This window comes from Papio anubis, chromosome 13, assembly GCF_008728515.1.
Source record: "Papio anubis isolate 15944 chromosome 13, Panubis1.0, whole genome shotgun sequence".
In the NCBI taxonomy this organism is placed as follows: domain Eukaryota; kingdom Metazoa; phylum Chordata; class Mammalia; order Primates; family Cercopithecidae; genus Papio; species Papio anubis.
The window spans coordinates 105069376-105087176 of NC_044988.1; positions in this window are offsets into that span (position 1 = coordinate 105069376).

Consider the following 17801-nt stretch of genomic DNA (forward strand, 5'->3'; position numbering starts at 1 on the left):
CACACAGGGACAGGGAAGGGTACCCACCTGTCCCCCAGTCGCCCACGCCTGCCTTTTCCCCCCAAATCTAGTGCCCTTGCGGGTACTGCGCCTCAGGATAGGGTCACCATCCACCCTGCTGGGTCGCCCAGAGCCAGGGGCATCCTGTCCCCACCCCCAGGCCACCATCGTCCGCGCTCTTCCTCCCGCTCAGCTCTGCCAGGCACCCTCAGAGCCGTCTGTCCCTTCCCCTGGCCCTGTCTGGGCACCGCCCCCACTTCGTGCCATGGGGCCCCAGCTCGACCACTCATAATGTCAGCAGGTTTCTGCGGGGTCGCGGGGTCCTCCCCATCCAAACCCAGAAAGCTCTGGCGCCAGGTCTCTTTTCACCTCCTCGCTGAATTCAAGAAGCCGCCCTGCGCTGGGCTTGAGTCCCCCGGTAAATACTTTTGGGGGGATGACAGAGGGAAGGGGGAGGTGGAGACTTCCTCTTTCACGGAGGTGGGGGTGGCCCTCAGGGAAGCAGAAGGGACAAGGGTGGGGCTTGAGGCTGGACTGTCGGGAGGACATCACTGACTGGGCTGGTGCTGAGGTCCGTAGCTAGAGGAGGTGGGGTGGATGATTGGGCTGGTGCCGAGATCCCTAGCTAGAGGAGGTGGGGTGGGTGACTGGGCTCATGCTGAGGTCTGTAGCTAGAGGAGGTGGGGTGGGTGGCTGGGCTCATGCTGAGGTCCGTAGCTAGAGGAGGTGGAGTGGGTGGCAGGGGCTCTTTCCCCGAGAGGGGCGGCAAGAAGGAGCCCGGGCAGGTGCCACCACATAGGGGGCGTCTGCCCGGGGTGCCCCAATCTCCTGTGGAGAAGGCCTCAGGCTGACATCCTGAACTTTGGGCCAAAGATGGGCGAAGGGTGTTTGGAGCAGAGGGAGGTTATGTAATATAAGGTGGTCTCTCCATCCCTGCTCAGCCCAGCCACCACTGCAGGTCAGACATGGAGGACCGGGTTGGAGGTAGGGCAAAAGCTCTCGGGGACCTGGGCCCTCTCCCAGCCCTGCCCCTGGCCAGGGAGGGCTGGACGGGCTGGCGATCTGGGGCTCCTCAGTGGCAGAGGGGGCCAAGTTTTTGTTTCCCTAAAGCCCTCAGAATGTCATCGAACCTGGGAGTCTCCTGCCACTGACAACCCGTGTAATTACTGCTAATTAATCACAGATGCAGACGGTGCGGACTCTCAGTGATTTTTCTGAGTTCCCCAGGCAGGAGGGCATTAGCAGAAAGCCACCATCTTGCCCTGGCTGCACCCGCCCAGGGGTGGTGGGACCCCAGCAGCAGCACCAGCCTCTCTAGGGACGTGAGGAAAAACCCCCAAGATGCCCACAAGCTGTGTGGTGGGGGCACAGGCTGAACCTCTGCTGGGGGCTTAAGAGCATCCTAGACCTCCCTGAGTGTTCCCCACCCCCACCCCAAAAGCATCCGTGTTCAGTTGGCTGCCTCCTAGAGAAACAGGGAAGGACACTCCCGAGAGACACTGGGGAGGCCAGGGACCACGAAGTACATGCCATGCGCCCTCCCAATGGACCTGGCCCTCCCCCTGCCCCTCGTGGGCACAGTCCTGGCTTAGTGAGGGGCCTGGTCCGCACTGCAAACCAACAAAGGTCTGGGGACAGAAATCGCAATTCTCCAGAGCTCTGTGTGAGGCCATCTGAGCCAGGGTGACTCATGTGTGCAACAGTGTGAGCACGTGCACGGGAAAGGGGGCCTGCAGGGGGACCCTCTGCTTCCCAGTCGTTGGGCTGCAGCATCTTAAGTTGGAACCCTCCTCACCCGTCTAAAGGTGCTGTGCGTGCTGTGTGGGTGAGAGCACAGGGTGGGATGCCCTCATCCCCCTCCCCCAGGCCGAGCCCAGGTTGTGGTGCCCACCGACAGATGCCGCAACCTGTGGGGAGTGGGGGAGAGTCATTTTGAATGTGGCTTGTCTTGAGTGACCAGTGTTGACCAGGGCAGAGCAGCACAGCAGGGAGGTGGTGACGGTGCCTGGGTTCGGCGGCCGGATGCTGGCGGTCAGAGCAGCTCATGTGCCCTGCTGCCTGCAGAGGACCCAGGGCCCCCCAAGCCGCTGCCTACCGCGGAGCCTTCCCAGGGATGTAGGGCCGGGTGGCGGCGCGTTTGGTCTTTTCTAGCCATTAACGAACCCCGTTCCGTTCTTCGGAGTTTTGAGGGTTCAGAGGGCCGCAGTGGGGGCGGGTCCCTGGACCCTGGCCCTCCCTACCCTCGCCTACCCCCAACCCCCGTCCCAGCCTGGGCCAGAGCCGCCGCGGGTCCCGGCGCGGCCGGCAGGGGGCGCGCGCGGACAGACGCCCGCACCCGACCCTGGGACTGGCGTTTTTTCCTTGCTAATCTGCGAGGGGAAAAAAAAAATGCTTTTCAGGGCAAAGCGAGGGAAGAAGGTGGCAGCTCCCACTCGGTTCTCCCTCGGGTCGGGTCCGAGCTGCCGGGCCGCATGCCGCTCCCCGACGGGGCGCGTAGCCCAGGGGGCGTCTACCGGGAGGCGCGCGGCGGGGGCTACACCAACCGGACCTTCGAGTTCGACGACGGCCGATGCGCCACCAGGTACGGTCTGCTGCGCCCTCCCCACGCGGGGAGACCCCCGTCTAACCTAAGACCCCCAAGTTCCCCCTCAGGCTCCCGCACCCTGCAGGACCCGCCGTTCCCAGGGCCATCCAACTTCCCCAGGACCCGCGAGTGCCCTCCCAACCCACCTGGGGGAACAGGGGCGTCCCTCAGGGTGGGCCTCGCTTTCTCTAACAAATAGCAGGTGCCCAGGCAGCAGCGTCCGTCCCCATCTGTCCTCCACCTGGTAAGAAGCTGGGGGGAGCGGCCGTGGCTAGATGGGGGTCCTGAGCATCTCCCAGGTGGGGGAAGTGGCAGGGAGGTTGGGGGCGGTGCAGGGCCTTCCACTCCCGCAGCCCCCTCCCCTATCCCAGCGTGGGGAGGAAGGTTCCATCCCTCTGGTGTGGCGTGGCAGTGCTTGGTCAGGGTGGGGTGCCCGACGAGGTTACCCCACACAGTAGGGGGTGTCCACGGCAACCTTCCGAAGAACAGCCCCCAGTGGGAAGTGGGTTAAGTGGCTGTCAGATGAGGGCGGGGTCCTGGGTTCTGGTCACTCCTCTCTCCCTGCTGGCCCGTCCCTGGGAGGAGAGGGTCAGTTGAGAAGGGCATTCAGGTGACCTGGAGCCAGCTGTTCCCTGTGCAGTGTCCTGGGATGCCACATGGCTCCCACCCACCCAGTGACCAGTGCAGAGGCACAGACCAGCAGTCGAGTGGGACAGTCCTGAGCGGAGGTTGCCCCAGGGTCCTGGTTCCCCGTCCTCTCCCGCCTCCCTCAGCCCTTAAAAACAGGCAGGTCTGCCCCTCCCCCTGTCCCCAGAGCCAGACGCCAGGGAACCCTGGGCAGAGCCGGTCACTGTCTTGGGCGAGCCCCTCCCCAGCAGAACAGAGCCGTTTCTTCTGGATTCTGCCCAGTCTCAGGCTGTCCTGAGGCCAGAGAAGGGGCTGGAAGAGCATACCTGAGAGCGGGAGCCTGGTGCTGCTGCCCGTTTGTTCTGTGGGACTCAGTTTCCCCATGAGTAAATGAGGGGGTGGGGTGGATAGTCTTTAAGGGCTGCCTCTGGTGAGGGACCAGGCTGGAGAGGAGGTTCCCAGCATCAAGAGGCAGGCACAGCACCTGCCTGGTACCTGGGGGAGTCCGGGATACAGCGTGGGTGAGGAGCAGGTGCTCTGAGGGTGGCCAGTGACTTGACGATGTCCTTGGGAAGTGGGCACAGCCTGGATGTGCTCTGAGGGGCCATCCGGGGGATGCCTGTCAGGCACGGAGAAAATGACCCCAAGGGGGTCCTGGATAGTCCTCGTCTTTGTGGGCCGGCCCCTACCATCTCCCGCCCCGGCCTAGTGTTGCCCTCTCTGGCCATTAGTACCTGCCCTGCTGGGTCTGACTTTCTCTAGAAGACGCGGCGGGACTGTGTCCTCAGGGTCTGGCCTTTAGCTCCAGGCCTCATCCACTGGGTCCTTCCAGACACCTGTGTCTCCCAACTGGCCCTGCCCACCCGCCCGGGACAGCTCCTCCTCCTCGCTGGACTGAGCTGACCTCCGTGGCAACAGAGATTCCCTATCACACTGCAGGCGGAGCAGCTGCCAGCACTGGGGGGATGTCAGGCGGGCCAGGTGAGAGCCTTCCAGGGAGAGTCAGGCTTGGGGAGGGAGCAGGACCTGGGCTTGGCTGGGCTCGGAGGGGAGCTAAGCTCCAGGTGAGGCCAAGGCTTGCGGCCCAGGCAGGTGGCTTCAGCTGCAGAAAAAAGAAGCTTCATGCCGCCTGGTGGTGGGGGAGCTCCATGGGGCAGGTTTCCGCACCAGCTCTCAGGCGGGGAGGGGGGCGCCAGGCAGCAGCGTGGTCAGAACCCGGGCCCTGGAGTCCATTGGCCTTGGTGCCAGGCCTTGAGCAGGCCTCTGTCTGTCCTGGGTGCTGGAGGATGCCAGCCTTGGTGCTGTGGTTCAGAGAGGGCAGGAGGTGCTGGGACACCCCACCCCACACCAGTGCCCCAGCTCAAACCCCCAGCTCCATGCTAGTGGCATCCCAGAGTCAGCCCCGAGGCCGCCAGGCGGGAAAGTGGGGCTCCAGAGAGGAGCTCCTGGCCCTCCAGGTGGCAGGGATCTTCACCGGCCTTTGGCCCCCTTTCTGGCCTCCAGGCGCCCTGCTCCCTCCCCCATGCCATGGAGTCCCGGGCCCTCAGCTGTCTCCCCACAGGCCCTGGGGATGACAGCTGTTATAGGAGAGGGAGGGGCCAGTGGCCCTGTTGGCCCCAGAGCTGGCAAGTGGCCACCCCCTGCCCAGCGCACTTTGCATCAGAGCCCCGGCCAGGCCTTTTCCTGGAAATACCAGTTCCCAGCAGCCCTGCTCCAGGGTGGGCCTGGGACCCTCTAGGCCCTGAGGGGATCGGGCCCTGGCATCCTGCCAGGGTAAATGCCTGGCCCAAGGTCCTGGCCCGCCTTCCAGGCCCATATTAGGGAGCAGTGCCTTCAGCAGCAGGAAGTAGCTCAGGGCCCATGGGAAAGGTTTGAAGGCCCAAGGTACCGCCCAGCACTGGCCGGCAGGAGGGACGGCTCAGGCCACGGGGAACTCAGGGGTCTGCTGTGGCCCTGGAGTGGCCACAGTAGCAGCTCAGGAAGCTACAGAGGTGAGTGAGAAGGGAGCGGGCGGGGTCCCCACAGTGGCCTCTGCTTCTCTTCCTGTGGCTGGCCTATGTGTGGCCTGTGTCCTTGCACCCGGCAGCCTCCAAGTGTGCTGGTCTGGTTCACCCACCGCACGGGGAGCTCTAGATTAATACAGAAAATTATTTGGGACGAGCCTGGCGTGGCAGCAGCGGTACCTTGCTGTGGGGCCGTCTCATGCCCTCGGAGGGTGTTGGGGGGCGTCTCAGGCTCTCCCCTGAGGCTTTGTGTCCTGCTTCCCAGGGATGCCAGCTTGCAGGCTTTGCCCCCAGTGCCACCGGCCCTGGGAGGGGTGGCACTTCTGTGTCTCCCACGAACAATCCCAGGTTTCTCTGCAACAGGAAAGTTTATCCAAGTGTATCCCAGCCCTGCATGGGTGAGGGGTACTGAACGGGTATCGTGTACCCAAACACAAGTGCTGTGTGTGCCGGTGAACCTGGGTGCGCCGTGAGTCAGGCACGCACACCCTGGGCAGTGTGTGAGAGCTGGAGGAGGATGTGTGGGGCCCGCCAGCCCGCTAGTGTGACCTCGAAGTCACCAGTCATGAGTCTGGGGAAAGGCAGGCTGGACTTGGCATGCCCATGCCAGGTGGCTGGGTGCCAACGCCTGGTTAAATGGGCATCTTTCAAAGGTGTCTTGGGACCTCTCCCAGCTGTGTGTGTGAGTAAAGCCACCCATGTTCACCCAGACCCGCTTCCACCTGTGGAACTTGGAAGTGAGCCAGCGGGGCTGGAACTGAGGCCAGGCTGCGATTGGCCCAGGGAGGTGAGACCAGTACTAGTAACTGGCAAGTGTAAAAGGTTTGCAGGGGACAGTGGCAGGGCAGAGGCCGCCAGCTTCCTGGGGTAGGTCCCTGGGAAGGCCCTCCTCGAGAGGGGGCCTCCAGGTGCTCCCTAGATTGGGGCAGAAGGTGAGGAGGTGGGAGAGGACGGTAGCCTCACTGGAGCAGAGGTGGGGGCATCAGGAGATGAAGGGCATTGTAGGACCAGGGTCTGGACTGGCACAGGGCGGGCGCCCTGGGAGGAGCAGAGGGCCTGGAGGAGCCTCTGGGAACTGTGTCTGTGAGGTTGGTCCATCCCAGCACCGAGATGCAGTAGCTGTGTCAGCTCTGACTAGTCACTTCACCTCTCTGGGCCTCAGTTTCCTCATCTGTAGAATGGGAGCGCTAGCATGGACCTTACGAGGTTGTGTTGAGCCCGTGTCGACAGCATGGACACAAAGCTGTGTTGGCGTGCTGTTGAGCTAGCATGGACCTTACGAGGTTGTGTTGAGCTGTGTTACAAAGCTGTGTTGGCTTCGGGAGCTTGCACACCGGCCAGTTCATCTGTTCCTTGTTACGCACCAGCTATGTTGACACATCAGAGCTAAGCATTTGTCCAGTTACTTCCCTGAGATGGATTTTTAAAAGTGGAATTGCCCGGTCGAAAGATTCCCATGGTGTTAATGTTTGCCACATGGCCCACGGCCCGCAGGGGTGGGACTGGCTCCCCCTCGCAACAGTGCCGGGGTGCAGCGTGTGCCAGCTGCCACTGTCTCCTCCTTGGCACCGTCCCCCTGGGGCACCTGTCTGTGTCCTGCCAGGCATCACTCAGGCCTCGGAGGCTGAGACACAGCTGGCCCCTTGGTGCCCAGGAAAGGCACACAGGTCTCTCCTTTGTAGCCACTCTGGGGCACTCCACCAGAGGGGCAAAGGGGGCTTCCATCTGCCTGTGACCCCCTCCTGGGGCCGGAAGTGGGTCCTTGTGCTTTACAGGTACCAGTAGTGCTCTTGCCTAGGGCAGACCCAAGCTGTGACGGACAGCCAGGGCTCAGACCACCACACACAGTGGCTTTCCAGTGGATTTCCCTGACTCCAGCCACATTGAGGGAGGCGGCTGGGGCTGGGGCAGGTATTGGGAGTGCCAGTGAGTTGGTCATTTTCTAAGCATGATGGCAGCTCAGGGTATGGGACCCTAGATGGAGCAGGGGCCCTGTGCTTGGACCTTCCTAAAGCAGCCCAGCCCCCCCAGAGTTCATTGGTGCTGACGAAATGGAAGCCCCACTTCTGCCTCAGTTTCCAGAGAGGCCCAAGGCCAGGCCTGGTGGGTCATGCCTGCGATCTCAGTGTTTTTGGAGGCTAAGGCGGGAGGATCGTTTGAGGCCAGGAGTTTGAGACCAACCTAGGCAACATGGCAAGACCGTTGTCTCTACAAAAAAAAAAATAATAATAATAATTTTTAAAAATAAAAAAAAATTAAGACTAGGTAAGGCCCAGTGTACCCCTACAGGCCATGCCAGCCCTCAGGTGCTCAGCGTGGCTGGCACAGGGACCTGGCACAGCTCTCTGGGGGAATGAGCAGGGGTATGGTTGTGCCTCCCACAGCTGTGGGAGAGGGGCGGTTTCTCCTCCAGGTGCAGCCCCCACCATGGCCTCCCCACCCTCAGGCTGTCCATCTTAGCAGGGCTGTCCCCAAGGGTCCCCTGCCAGCTCCAGGCTGTGCTCCTTGCTAGGATCACCATTGCCTCCAGCAGCCAGCTCAGCTCGAGGGTACTGACAGCTGACGTGTGCAGTCACCAAGCACCTCCCAGCAACCACAGCGTGGCCGGGGGGCAGGGGCTGTGGGCTGATACAGCTGGAGAACAGGGTGTGGCCTGTGGGAAGGACCAGCCAAGGGTCCCAGGCACCCAGGACCCTGAGATGGTCTTGCCATCTGCCACTGAGTGACCAGCACACTGCTGGCTGCTGCAGGGGACAGGGACAGCAGAAGAGCTCGCCTGGCATCTGGCCCAAGCCCAGGCTTCTACTTCCCCCGACAACCTCGGGCACGGGTCCAGGGGTGATGGCCCCCACAGCCTCGCCAGGGGCCCTGTGTCCGCTATGCTGCTGGCCTTCCCCTCTTCCTTCTGGGCTGGGAGAAAGCTGCTCTGAAGTCTGTCTGGATAAATGTACAGCTTGATTTCGGCTCATCCATGTGTTCTGAGCTTTCACTTTGGATCTTAAAGCATCTCAGGAGATGGCGCTGAGCAGCCACCCTCACATGGGCAAGAAGCCCCTCCCCTAAAGAGAGATGTCACCCAGGACACTTGCCTGCCCAGCTGCCTGGGCGTCTTGAGCAGCTCTGACTTTTTAATCATTGTGCAAAGGAAGCATTGAGTTGTTCTGCCACGGTCAGCAGAGGTTCTGCAGCTTTGCACTTGCTGGGCACTAAGCCCAGCACTCAAACGCCCCCACCGCGGTGATGCTATGCCTGCCTGGGGGACTCTCCTGAATGCTGGGTAGGGATGCCCACGCACAGGCAGGCACATGCACACAGATCCATGCGCATGCACACGTATGTCCATACGTGCACATGCATACACATGCCCACGTACATGTATGCGTACACGCACATTGTACATGCATGCATGCAAACCCATCTGCACAGGCATGCACATATTCGCGCACATACCTCTGCATGCACGTACATGCTCATTCACACGGCAGCATGCGTGTGCCTATTCGCATGCTTACATGTGCTCATCTCCCTCCTCCCTGACGTCTCTGTCAAACATGGCTCGCCCAGCTCCTGGAAATTTTGAACTGAGTGTGAACAAGAATGTATTTTAGGAGAGAAACCTCATTCCCTTAGCCAAAGACAGTCACAATCTTTTTTTGTTGTTGTTTTTTGAGAGACAGTCTAGCTTTGTCACCCAGGCTGGAGTGCAGTGGTGCAGTCATGGCTCACTGCAGCCTCAACGTCATGGGCTCAAGTGATCCTCCCACTTCAGCCTCTTGAGTAGCCGGGACTACAGGCACCATGCCCAGATAACTTTTCTGTAGGGCAGGTTTTTGCCATGTTGCCCAGGCTGGTCATGAACTCCTGGGCTCAAGTAATCTGCCCACCTCGTGCTGGAATTACAGGGGTGAGGCACCATGCTGGGCCACAAGGAATGTTAAAAGAAGTCTTTGTGGGGAAGGATATTTTATCCAGGACTTCCTTCGCTAATCCTGAGAGGCAGGCTCCTTGCTTCTTTCTGAGCCCCAGCCGGGGCAGAAATAAGGGCCTGGTGATGCTAGAGTTTGGGGGAGGATGTCTTTAGCCCTTAGCTGTTCCATTTGCCATAACACACGTCGTACATGATATATTCACTTTGCAAGGTACAGTGGGTGAGACACTGCCCTAGAACCCCACCCTGCCCCCAGCACTGTGGCTGCCAGTGTGTGGGGACCGTCTCTAGATCACCTACAAGCTGGGTGCCCAGAGAAACCCACCTCCTCTTTAGGGTTCTGTGGAAAGAGGTCATGTTTAGTTTTTAAATGGGGTTCGTTAAATGTCATTCTGTGTGTGTAGTGTTGCATCCACACAGGCTGACACGGGCTCACAGAGGCCTGTGCCTTCACAGGGCAGTGTTGGCTGTAGCTGTCAGCCGCTCCTGAATTCATGGACATGCAGGCTGTTTGCAATGTTCACCTTCATACATGAGACCGTAATGAAAATCCATGCCTGGGCCTCCTCGGACACAGATCAAGGATGTCCCCAGGTAGAGGTTCCAAGTTGGAGAGGACCCACGATTCCACCATAATTAATCCACTACTCCCAGCCAGCTGGACACTGCACAAGAGCCGTGGCTTGCAGAACCCCCCGTTCTCTAACCACAGCCGATCGCTGGCGCAGGAGTCTGTGCAACTTTCATCTCTCTAATTACCAGCCAGGTGGCTTGTCTTTACTTGTGCGTTGTTTTCCTTTCCTCTTCTTTGAACCTCACTCATGCGTCCTTTGTTTTCTTTTTTGAGACGGAGTCTCGCTCTGTCACCCAGGCTGGAGTGCAGCGATGCCATCTCAGCTCACTGCAACCTCCGCCTCCCGGGTTCCAGCGATTCTCCTGCCTCAGCCTCCGGAGTAGCTGGGATTAGAAGTGTGTGCCACCACATCCAGCTAATTTTAGTATTTTTAGTAGAGATGGGGTTTCACCATGTTGGCCAGGCTGGTCTCAAACGCCTGACCTCAGCTGATCCACCCACCTTGGCCTCCCAAAGTGCTGGGATGACAGACTTGAGCCGCTGCGCCGGGCCGTATTTTCTGCTAGATTGTTTTCCTTTCCACGGATCCTGTAGGCACAGGGCTGTGTTCTGATAATTATGCTGTTGCGAATATGTTCTTCCTGTTGGTCGCTTGTTCTTTCCTTTTGCCAGTGATGTTTTTTGTTAAACAGCAGTGTTTTTGTTCAGATGTAGAAGCATTTATAAATCTATTCCTCTTGGAATAGATGATTTTTGGGTTTTGTATATTAAATAAAAGGTCTTCTCAGCTTTAAACACTTTTTCCTGTATTTTCTTTCCATCTTGTCCTTGGTTTGGGGCTGCAGCGTGGGGTCTAATGTTATTTTATCCAACAGAAGGCACGTTGGATAGCGTAGGCTGGAGCTGGGTATTGGGTTCAAGCACTGGCCCTCCTAAAGCAAGGGGACAAGTGATAAACAAGGATAAATAAGGAACAAGGGGCCAGGCGCAGTGGCTTAAGCCTGTAATCCCAGCACTTTGGGAGGCCAAGACGGGCGGATCACGAGGTCAGGAGATCGAGACCATCCTGGCTAACACGGTGAAACCCCATCTCTACTAAAAATTACAAAAAAAAAAAAAAAAAAAAAATTAGCCGGGCGAGGTGGCGGGCGCCTGTAGTCCCAGCTACTTGGGAGGCTGAGGCAGGAGAATGGCGTGAACCCGGGAGGCGGAGCTTGCAGTGAGCCGAGATCTGGCCACTGCACTCCAGCCTGGGTGACAGAGCAAGACTCCATCTCAAAAAAGAAAAAAATTAAAAAATAAGGAACAAGGTCAAGTGTGTTTCTGAAGTTCTCCGGCCTCCATTTCTCCATCAGCACAATGGGGAGGAGATCACTCCTCTTGATATTTGCAGCCATAACTTGAGTCAGGACAGTTGGAGCTGCACTTATCCCGATACCATAGGACCAGTGAGTGCCCCTGCCTCCTTTCTCAAGCCTGGATGCCAACGTGGGCTTCAGCCGGTCGAGGTATTCTGCTGTGTCTCACCGCTCTGTCTTTTCTTGAGCCAGACCGCGGAGTGTCAGCTGCTGTGGCTGGACATTGGTGCTGGCAGCGGACATGAGGGCCTGCGTTGCCTCCCCACAGCAGCTGTGTGATTCTTTTTTTTTTTTGAGATGGGAATCTGGCTCTGTCGCCGGGCTGGAGTGCGGTGGCCGGATCTCAGCTCACTGCAAAACTCCGTACTCCGGTTTCCTCATTCTCAACCAGCAGAGACTACCGGCACTCCATCATCTCACTTCCAACTAATTGTGGTATTTTTAGTAGGGAGCGAGGTTTCACCCGTGTTAGCCAGGATGGTGCGATCTTCTGACCTTTTCGTGATCACCCGTCTCGGCCTCCCAAAGTGCTGGGATTACAGGCTTGAGCCACCGCGCCCGGCCCGCTGTGCCTGTTCTTGCGTGTATATTCTTCAGGATTAATTTTTGAAACAATTCATCAAATTCTGAGAAAATAGGGATGCGCTCTTGATTGGCGGCAATTCCCTTTGCCCGTGTGTTTGGAGAAGGGACTGTTGGACCGTTGGGAGGAAGACCTCCGTCTCCCGCCAGCGACAGCTTCCAGTCCATCTCTCGGGAACGCCGTGTGCCCCTGTGGGTTTGGGGCAGGGTGGAGCCCGGGTTCAGAGTTCCTGCACCTGCTGTGAGCAGGGCTTTCTCCTGGTGGCTCTTTGCTCTTGCTGTCCGTGGTGCTCCTGGGTTGGTCGCTGTACTAGGTACCGTATTTGCTGTAGTAGGCTTTCAGCTGATTCCTCTTGGGTTTTCCAGTAAATAATCATGCCAGCTCCAAACAAGCCCCCTTCACGACTCCCTCTTTCTATCCTTTTCCTCGCAGCAGTGCACAGATAAGGCCTCCATTATGGTGGCACGGGCAGCCTCGCATTCCCAACTGGAACAGGAATGCCCAGGGCCCTTGGCGGGAGAAGCTGGTTTTTAAGCAGTTTGTCAGACAGCCCTGGCTCCATGGCCACTGGGGACAGATGCAGGGGGAGTGAGAAGCAGGCACTCCCGGCTATCAGAAGAGCCCCCAGCTGCCCAAAGGTAGCACAGCCCAAGGTGAACCTGGACCTGGCCCCGACCCCAGCGTCTCTGCCGGGACCTCAGTGATGCTCCTTGGGCTCTGGGAGCTACTTGTTCTTGCCAGGCGCTAGGCATGGAGACTGTCCTGGCTTCTGAGAACTGTTCTCAGGATTCCATGCCACCACCTGGCTTGCCAGGGTGCCTGGTGTGCAGCTGGCTCTCAGTCCATGGCAGCTGGCACTGAGCACGGCTGCCGGGCTCCCCTCTGACGGGGTCGTCGGGGTCAGTGCCCGTGACTACCTATGCACCAAACAGCTGGCGGGGACTTCCTGTTGCCGTGCCCGGGTGTGCAGCGCCTTGCTCATTCTTGGCCTCTCCAGATGGATTCCTAAAGTCAGTGTCCCAAGCCTGAGCTCCCTGATGGGCCTCGGCTGAGCGGAGGGGGCACACTGGGCACCGGCCATCCTGGGTCATAGCCTTTGTCCATGAGAGCTCAGCCAAACTGCTGGCCACGCTACACCTGCTGTAGCTGAGCACTCACGTGCAGGCCCTGTTCCGAGTGCCTCAGGCATGCTGTCTGGTTACATCTTCACAGTCGTCCTATAAGGGAACGGGCATCAGTATCTCCCTTCACACATGAGCAAACAGGCTCAGGGAGGTGAAGTGCCCAGCCGGGAGCTGCCCAGCCAGGACTGATGGGCCAGGACTGAGTCGTGCTCATGCCAGCAGGACTCTTGCCACGCCCTGGGCCTGCAGGGTGTGTACTGACAGCCCAGAGAGTCCGCAAGAGGAATAAGGGATGCTCTGAGCCCCTGGGCTGCCCCGGCCTTGCCTAGGGGGTGTGCTCTGTCCTGTCACCTCAGCCCTGGCTCCAAGGGCCGTGTGAGTCCCACAGGTTGAGCTCCACACCTTGTCCAGAGAGTGGTGTAAGGGCTGAGGAGAGGGACACCTTCCTTAAGCCACCAAAGCACAGAATTCTTATGGAAATTGGCAATTATTTGGCACAGCCGTCACTCAAAAAGATTATGGATGTGTTCTTGGGGGTCCTAGATTTCCTCCAGGGCCCTTGGGTCACACAGGGAGGAGGGCACAAGAGAAGAGGGGATGCAGAATCTCGAGGTGGGCCCCGGGGTCCCGTGTCTGGCTATGCCAGGGTTGTGTTCCAGTTCCACCTGAACCAGCTTCGGCAGGGACTGGATCCCCCAACACTCCCCTATCCCCCTGTGCCCAAAAAAGCTGGCCGATGTAGGCCTTCCTGCTTGGGAAAAGTCTCAACCAGACCCCAAGGACATGGGGAGCAGCTGCTCTGCTGCTGTCCTCCTGCGATGGGCACCTTTCCCAGAGACCCTGTAGCCCCGGCCCTCGGCCAACACAACAGCCAAATATTTTCAAGGTTTCTGGCTCTGTGGGGGGAACAAGGCAGGATGCCAGGAGGCCTGCAGGACACCTGCTCATGGCCGTGTGCTCACTCAAGTGTCAAAGCAGCTCCCCAAGGGAGGAAAGGCAGCTTGTCCTTGTCACTCTCCCCAGGCCGCATCTGGGGAGCAGGGGTGGGGCAGGTCTCTGGACTCCTGGTGCACTTCCTTCCCCCGGTGACCCCTGAAGCAAGCCAAGGTCCACCCGCTGAGCTTGTCCATGGGCCCTGCTGAGACTGGGTCTTGAGGACAGGAGGAGGAACCAGAGCCGCTCACTCAAAAGGCAGACGGGGCGGGGCGGGAGGAGGCAGCCACGCCTGAGGTGCCGGCAGTCCCTCGGGGTTTTACCATTGAAAGGGGCTTTCAGTAAGGAAGGCACAAAACCAAGAAAATATAGCCCCGACCCCTGGCCACGTGGTTCCCCTGCCTGCTTGCACCTCCCCATGGCCCCAGCCAGCTTGTGACTAAGGAAAAACATGCAGCTACGCTGATGCAATTAGGAAAATGTTATTTTTCAATCGCTGCCAGATCCTGGGGGTTGAACCTGTGACCTCAGAACAAGGAGCAGGGTTTGGGGCACGCACCTGCTCCCTGCAGCTTCGGCCTGGGGTGCCCATAGCTCCTTGCCTGCTGCTCGTCTGAGGGTTAGGGGGCCCAGGAGAGGCACTTGGTGGGGGCTCAAGGAATGTGCCCGTCCGTCCCGACTTAAGGAGAGAGAAGAGAATTTTGTAGGGTCCCTGGACCTGGTGTTCCAGGTGAGTGGCCTTTGTGCGGGGCCTATGGGCACAGCACGGGGAGCTGTGTGTGATCACAGCCTCCTGCCCCTGCCTGTGGGGGAGCCAGTCCCCTCCATCCCCCTATCTCTCCTGCTGGCCTCAAAGCCTTGAACAAGGGTGGGCCTGGGCCAGGTAAGGAGCTCCCTGCCCCTCAGTTCCTGCTTCTCCTGGAGCAGCCAAAACTCACTTCAGTGGGGGACATGGGGACAGGAAAGGTGCAAGACCCCTGGAAGACACCTGCCTGGGCACCCGAGAACTGCAGACCACCAGAGATCCTCCCACTCTACCCAGTGTGCCACAATGCCCCTACCCTGCACTGCCAACTCTCTGTGTCCCTTTGATCCCTCACCTGCTGACAGTGGCAGTGCAGCTTAGGGCCCAGAGGGCCTGGCAGCCCCCGCAGGGTTCTGACCTGAGCTGAGCCGCTCTGCCTGGGGAGGCTGCAAACAAGGGTGTCTTCTTAGGCCTCCTGGTCCCTCCACCCTCACCCCTCAACAGCCTGAGGGTCATAAACGGTGGTCTTGGGGGCTGGGATGGGTGTTCTGGACCCTGAAGGACCCTGAAGGAAGGTTGAGCAGCCAGCCTTGGCAAAGACCCTGGGGACACGGAGGGGAGCTGGGGAGTTGGGAGGGCTTGCAGGAGTCTGGCGGGGCTTCAGGGCAGGGGGAGGGCCTCCCTCCCGGCTCCTGGGGAATCAGGGAGGAGTGCTGCGCGCCTGTCCCTGAGCTGGCCATGACAGCTCCCGTCCCCCTTACCTCCTGCCAGGCCCCAGGGCCGCTTTGGAGAGAGCCTTGCCCGCCCTGCCCAGCCCGCCCTGGCTGGCCAGGCGCGGCGGGTCCTGGCGCCCCGCCCGCGGGTGCGCCAGGGCCCGCCTGCCCGGCGCCCGCCGGGTGGAGTGGCGGTAACCCGCTGGCTGCGCTGCGCGGGCCGGGGGAGCTGCTTGCCGTCCTGAGGAGTGCCAGCGCGGGCTGAGGGGTGCTGGCGTGTGCCCGCAGGCGGCCCTGCGCGGGGGACGGCGCGCTCCTGGACACCGCCGGCTTCAAGATGAGCGACCTGGACTCGGAGGTGCCGCACTTGCAGCCGCCTTCCACGCTTCCGGGACCTGCTGCTGGGCGACCCGTCCTTCCAGAACGACGACAGGTAGGGGCGGGGTGGGGGGCCGGGGTCGCAGTCCCGGGGCCGCCGCACGCCCGGAGCTGTCCGCGGTGCTGAAGGCCGGTCCCGCGCGCCCCCGCAGCCCCCGGTGCCCTTCAACTTTTTCCGGCTTCTGGGGACACAGAAGTTTCGGAGGGGGTGGGGGCAGGAGGAAGCATCTTCTTGGGAGGGGGTCTGGAGGAGGGCGCGGGATGCTCGGAGCTGCGGAGTCTTCCAGAGCCCGACTTGGGGCGCGGAGGCGGAGGGCGGCCTGGCCTTCCGGTGTCTGGTCCCAGCCCCCAGCACCCCAGTTTTGCTGTTTTGGGGGCAAGCCAGGGCCGGAAGCGCCCTGGTGGCGGAGCCTGCAGCCTGGCTGAGGGCTGGCGTCCTCCAGGCTCAGGCAGCGGTCCTTGATTAATTATTCAATGAGGGAGCGTGTCCTTCAGGTTCATGACCTGGTCACTTATTCCGAGTCACAGTGTCCCCGTCCCCTCAACATCTCCTGGGCTCAAAAGGCCACATGGATTGTGTCTTTCAGTTAGGGACCAACAGGATGAGCCCATGGGAATAATTCATCCGCTGAGGGGGTTGGCAGGAAGCTGGAAGAAATGTTGCGTTTCTCTCCTCCTTTTCCCCAAATAGCTATCTTGGGTAAACACCCAGCACTTTAGCTCTGCCAGGCTCCGGGGAGGTGCTTTTTTGCCCGCAAGCGAAGGCGAGTGCTCTGAGGACGCACGTGGGGCTGGAGCCCGCGGGGGCTTCAGGTCAGGAACCGCTCCCTTTCCAGGGTTGGCGCTGTCACTGTCTCCAGGGCTCCGTCACCGCCCAGCCCTGGGCTTAGCTAGCAAATCCACAGTGTCCTCCAACAACGCAGTTATTCAGGTTAGTACACACCAGCCAGGCTGGTCCCAGGGTGGCGTGCGTGGCTGGGAGGCTGTCCTGCCCCCTAGGAGCCACACAAAGCTTCCCTAGGCCGAATCCGTGGACTCAACATTTTTCTAAGCCAGCACCAGCCCCTCAGGTGCCTGCTCAGCTGGGACTTGGCTAATTCTTGAAAACAGCAGCCCTGGGAGATCCTTCCGATACTAGGCAGGAAGTGGTGTCCATCCCCCTAATGGTGCCTGGGGCTCCCGGATGACTCAATAACGCCTGTGGCTGTGGTTGATCTAATTGTAATGCCGTATTCCTGAGTGTTCGGAAGTGGACAGCAGAGGTTTTTGCTATCTGCCTAGAGAGAACCATCCCCATTCCTGGGAGAGGAGAAGCGGGCATGGGATATCACAGTGAGTCCCTGATCCTGGGTGTGGTTTTTTAAAATCGTGGTAAAATACATAAAACAGAATTTACCATTAGTGACATTTAGTACACATTGTGCCACCCTCACCACTGTAATTCGGGAACATTTGTATACCCTAGAAGGAAGCTCCTTACCACTGGGACTCACTCCCCAAATGCTCCCTTATCCCCCAGCCCCTGGCAGCCGCCGATTTGCATTCCAGTGGCCTTGGCGTGCTGTGCCCAGCGGCCGCATGAGTTGTGTGCCAATGGTGTTAGGGGGTGGACCGCCGGATGTGTGTGGCTGTGTGTGTGCTAGCTGGTGCGTTGCTGTGGGTCCTCTCCAGGAAAGGCCCGTGGGGTACAGGGCATCTGTGCCACCCTACAAGTGCCCTGCTCTCTCTGGTTGGAAATGAAGTATACAGTGAGGTTCTGTTGGAGGGAGAGTGGCCAGGGGTGTAGAGCATCAGGGCTGTGTGGTCACCGTACCTGTCCTGTGGCACTGTCCCTCAAGATGGCCTCAGATGCTGTGCTGCATACCTTTCCTCGTGTGTGAAGGATGGGAGGGGACCTGGCCCTGTGGTGTTGGTGTCTGTAGGACGGGAGGGAGGGGACCTGGCCCTGTGGTGTTGGTGTCTATAGGACAGGAGGGGAGGGGACCTGGCCCTGTGGTGTTGGTGTCTATAGGACAGGAGGGAGGGGACCTGGCCCTGTGGTGTTCGGTCTATAGGACGGGAGGGGAGGGGACCTGGCCCTGTGGTGTTGGTGTTCATGGAAGCAATGGGACAAGGAGGGAGGGGACTGCCCCTGTGGTGTTCGCCTATAGGACGGGAGGGAGGGGACCTGGCCCTGTGGTGTTTGGTCTATAGGACGGGAGGGAGGGGACCTGGCCCTGTGGTGTTGGTCTATAGGACAGGGGGGGGGGGG